Here is a 5,463-nt window from a genome sequence, read left to right on the forward strand (position 1 = left end):
ATGTGCTCTGATGTTGAAAGAGTCAAGAAGAGAAGAAGGGAAAAAAACCCCCCGAAGTCCCAGGAAAACAAAGTTCAACTCTCCATCTCCCCCCAGAGAAAAGGAGCTGAAAACTGGCTAAAAAGAAACCAAGTTGCTTCCTCTGCTCTTGCTGCAAGCAGGATGCAGAGGAGTGTGTATGTGTGTCCTTGAACAAACGCTCTGAGAAGTTTGTCCGGTTTTTTTTCCTCTCCCCCCTCTCAGGCTCAGTTGAAAGGCACAGAAATGCACAAAGTTCACTTCTGGGCATAGAGCAGCAATAGGGGATACACACAATAAAGTCACCCCAAGACACAGGGACAGAGAATTCAGTGGAAAGACTCCGAGAATTCTGCTCCCAGAGATCATTCATTCCTGCTCACACTGACCCTTGTAGAAAGGGGACATCGTTCCAGGCAGCCTGTACTGAGCATGTGGCTCCTGAGTGGGGTTTGTTGTTTAGGAAACCTGCTCAGGCTTTTCCATTCTTTCCTTGCAAACAGGAAAACTTCTCCTGGGGCTGTGTGCAGGCAGAGCCCTGAGGAGAGCAGGTGGCACATGGTGCGCTGGGCTGGGACAGCCAGCTGCAGAGCTCAAGGGAAGAAGCCCAAAGTGTCACAATGGCTCCTTGCCTTCCCATGCAACACCTGGGTCACAATGGTCTCCTTGATTCCATGAGGCCCCACTGTGTCACAATGGCTCCTTGGTTCCATCAGGTTCCGCAGTGTCACCGTGGTCTCCCTTGATCCGCACTGTCATCATGGACAATTGGTTCCATGAGGCCCCGCAGTGTCACAATGGTCCCTTGCTTCCATAGCTTTTACGTTGTAACAATGGACTCCTTGCTTCTATGAGCTAGCCTGCTTTTTGCAGAGGTGTCTTTGGTTCCAACAAGGCCCCGCTGTGTCTCAGTGCACCCTGGCTTCCATGTGGATCTGGAGTATCACAAAGGCTCCTTGGTTCCACCAGGTCCTGCTGTGTCACAATGGGTCCTGTGGTCCCTGAGGCCCTCCAAAACCATCGTGGAGGCTTGCTTCCATGAGGTTCCATTATGTGCCAGTGGTCATCTTGGTTCCAGGAGTTTCCTTAGTGTCACAATGCCCTCCATGCTTCCATTAGGCCCTGCTTTGCCACAATGGTCCCCTTGTTTCCATGAGGCCCCGCTGTGTCACAATGGACCTATGGTTCCATGATGTTGCGTGGTGTCACCGTGCTCTTCTTGAATCCGCCGTGTAACCATGGACCATTGGTTCCATGCAGCCGTGTCACAATGGGCTCCTTGATTCCATGATTCCCCACGGTGTCACAATGGAGCCTTGTTTCTAGGAGGTTCTGTACTGTCACAATTGCCTCCTTGATGCCATCAGCCCCTGCAGTGTCACAATGGCTCCTTGGTTCCATGAGGAACACAATAGCTTGGCATAAGCATTGAGCAACAGCTGCTGAACACACCTGGCAACATCTGCTTGCATCAAAAGAGGGCTTCAAGCTGACAATGGCACCAGCAGCTTCCATCTGCAACAGAGACCCAGGAAAGGACAGGCTGTGCCGGTTTGGACAAATGTGGAGGAAAATATCCTCTGATAGAAGGCAGGTTACACCCAGCCCTCCCCCACCAGGTTTTTGGAAAAAAGAACTTTCCTGGGAAGAAAGTGAAAGAGATAAAAACTATTTTTTTAACAAACACACAGGAAAAGGATAACAATGCTAAATATTAAAAGCTCTCGCTGTGCAGAGAAAGCTGGGATAATTTGAGAGTCCTTCTGTGTTTCGGTGGGGTCTCCTGAAACATCCATAGACAGCGAGGCCCGTGCAAAGAAACAGGGAGTGATTCTTGAGAGAAGTTTCAGAGCTCTTTCTTCTCCAGCCACATGGGCGGGGCACTGCCAAAGAACTGAGCAATCACAGCACAACCAGGGCCCTCCTGGCACAGGGCAACACAAAATAAGCAGTGCTGAACAGGATTAGGGCACATGTGAGCAGGGAGCAGGGAGACCCCGTGCCCAGGCCATGCCTCTACCCCAGGGTCCCCTCTCCCATGACCGCATGGCAGGAGGGAGGAACCCCAACACTTCCGTAGGTGTAGTCTCTCTCCTCCTCCTTGCAGCTGGCTCATGGGCCCACATTCAGGGCTCCCACCTCGGGAGAAAATTCTCCCAATGTGGTCTGATGTTGAAAGAGTCAAGAAGAGAAGAAGGGAAAAAAACCCCCGAAGTCCCAGGAAAACAAAGTTCAACTCTCCATCTCCCCCCAGAGAAAAGGAGCTGAAAACTGGCTAAAAAGAAACCAAGTTGCTTCCTCTGCTCTTGCTGCAAGCAGGATGCAGAGGAGTGTGTATGTGTGTCCTTGAACAAACGCTCTGAGAAGTTTGTCTGGCTTTTTTTTCCTCTCCCCCCTCTCAGGCTCAGTTGAAAGGCACAGAAATGCACAAACTTCACTTCTGGGCATAGAGCAGCAATAGGGGATACACATGATAAAGTCACCCCAAGACACAGGGACAGAGAATTCAGTGGAAAGACTCCGAGAATTCTGCTCCCAGAGATCATTCATTCCTGCTCACACTGACCCTTGTAGAAAGGGGACATCGTTCCCGGCAGCCTGTACTGAGCATGTAGCTCCTGAGTGGGGTTTGTTGTTTAGGAAACCTGCTCCGGCTTTTCCATTCTTTCCTTGCAAACAGGAAAACTTCTCCTGGGGCTGTGTGCAGGCAGAGCCCTGAGGAGAGCAGGTGGCACATGGTGCGCTGGGCTGGGACAGCCAGCTGCAGAGCTCAAGGGAAGAAGCCCAAAGTGTCACAATGGCTCCTTGCCTTCCCATGCAACACCTGGGTCACAATGGTCTCTTTGATTCCATGAGGCCCCACTGTGTCACAATGGCTCCTTGGTTCCATCAGGTTCCGCAGTGTCACCATGGTCTCCTTTGATCCGCACTGTCATCATGGACAATTGGTTCCATGAGGCCCCGCAGTGTCACAATGGTCCCTTGCTTCCATAGCTTTGATGTTGTAAGAAAGGACTCCTTGCTTCTATGAGCTAGCCTGCTTTTTGCAGAGGTGTCTTTGGTTCCAACAAGGCCCCGCTGTGTCTCAGTGCACCCTGGCTTCCATGTGGATGTGGAGTATCACAAAGGCTCCTTGGTTCCACCAGGTCCTGCTGTGTCACAATGGGTCCTGTGGTCCCTGAGGCCCTCCAAAACCATCGTGGAGGCTTGCTTCCATGAGGTTCCATTATGTGCCAGTGGTCATCTTGGTTCCAGGAGTTTCCTTAGTGTCACAATGCCCTCCATGCTTCCATTAGGCCCTGCTTTGCCACAATGGTCCCCTTGTTTCCATGAGGCCCCGCTGTGTCACAATGGACCTATGGTTCCATGATGTTGCGTGGTGTCACCGTGCTCTTCTTGAATCCGCCGTGTAACCATGGACCATTGGTTCCATGCAGCCGTGTCACAATGGGCTCCTTGATTCCATGATTCCCCACGGTGTCACAATGGAGCCTTGTTTCTAGGAGGTTCTGTACTGTCACAATTGCCTCCTTGATGCCATCAGCCCCTGCAGTGTCACAATGGCTCCTTGGTTCCATGAGGAACACAATAGCTTGGCTTAAGCATTGAGCAACAGCTGCTGAACACACCTGGCAACATCTGCTTGCATCAAAAGAGGGCTTCAAGCTGACAATGGCACCAGCAGCTTCCATCTGCAACAGAGACCCAGGAAAGGACAGGCTGTGCCGGTTTGGACAAATGTGGAGGAAAATATCCTCTGATAGAAGGCAGGTTACACCCAGCCCTCCCCCACCAGGTTTTTGGAAAAAAGAACTTTCCTGGGAAGAAAGTGAAAGAGATAAAAACTATTTTTTTAACAAACACACAGGAAAAGGATAACAATGCTAAATATTAAAAGCTCTCGCTGTGCAGAGAAACCTGGGATAATTTGAGAGTCCTTCCGTGTTTCGGTGGGGTCTCCTGAAACATCCATAGACAGCGAGGCCCGTGCAAAGAAACAGGGAGCGATTCTTGAGAGAAGTTGCAGAGCTCTTTCTTCTCCAGCCACATGGGCGGGGCACTGCCAAAGAACTGAGCAATCACGGAACAACCAGGGCCCTCCTCGCACAAGGCAACACAAAATAAGCAGTGCTGAACAGGATTAGGGCACATGTGAGCAGGGAGCAGGGAGACCCCGTGCCCAGGCCATGCCTCTACCCCAGGGTCCCCTCTCCCATGACCTCATGGCAGGGGGGAGGAACCCCAACACTTCCGTAGGTGTAGTCTCTCTCCTCCTCCTTGCAGCTGGCTCATGGGCCCACATTCAGGGCCCCCACCTCGGGAGAAAATTCTCCCAATGTGGTCTGATGTTGAAAGAGTCAAGAAGAGAAGAAGGGAAAAAAACCCCCAAAGTCCCAGGAAAACAAAGTTCAACTCTCCATCTCCCCCCAGAGAAAAGGAGCTGAAAACTGGCTAAAAAGAAACCAAGTTGCTTCCTCTGCTCTTGCTGCAAGCAGGATGCAGAGGAGTGTGTATGTGTGTCCTTGAACAAACGCTCTGAGAAGTTTGTCCGGTTTTTTTTCCTCTCCCCCCTCTCAGGCTCAGTTGAAAGGCACAGAAATGCACAAAGTTCACTTCTGGGCATAGAGCAGCAATAGGGGATACACATGATAAAGTCACCCCAAGACACAGGGACAGAGAATTCAGTGGAAAGACTCCGAGAATTCTGCTCCCAGAGATCATTCATTCCTGCTCACCCTGACCCTTGTAGAAAGGGGACATCGTTCCCGGCAGCCTGTACTGAGCATGTGGCTCCTGAGTGGGGTTTGTTGTTTAGGAAACCTGCTCCGGCTTTTCCATTCTTTCCTTGCAAACAGGAAAACTTCTCCTGGGGCTGTGTGCAGGCAGAGCCCTGAGGAGAGCAGGTGGCACATGGTGCGCTGGGCTGGGACAGCCAGCTGCAGAGCTCAAGGGAAGAAGCCCAAAGTGTCACAATGGCTCCTTGCCTTCCCATGCAACACCTGGGTCACAATGGTCTCGTTGATTCCATGATTCCCCACGGTGTCACAATGGAGCCTTGTTTCTAGGAGGTTCTGTACTGTCACAATTGCCTCCTTGATGCCATCAGCCCCTGCAGTGTCACAATGGCTCCTTGGTTCCATGAGGAACACAATAGCTTGGCATAAGCATTGAGCAACAGCTGCTGAACACACCTGGCAACATCTGCTTGCATCAAAAGAGGACTTCAAGCTGACAATGGCACCAGCAGCTTCCATCTGCAACAGAGACCCAGGAAAGGACAGGCTGTGCCGGTTTGGACAAATGTGGAGGAAAATATCCTCTGATAGAAGGCAGGTTACACCCAGCCCTCCCCCACCAGGTTTTTGGAAAAAAGAACTTTCCTGGGAAGAAAGTGAAAGAGATAAAAACTATTTTTTTAACAAACACACAGGAAAAGGATAGCAA

Source organism: Aphelocoma coerulescens, unplaced genomic scaffold, assembly GCF_041296385.1.
Source record: "Aphelocoma coerulescens isolate FSJ_1873_10779 unplaced genomic scaffold, UR_Acoe_1.0 HiC_scaffold_83, whole genome shotgun sequence".
In the NCBI taxonomy this organism is placed as follows: domain Eukaryota; kingdom Metazoa; phylum Chordata; class Aves; order Passeriformes; family Corvidae; genus Aphelocoma; species Aphelocoma coerulescens.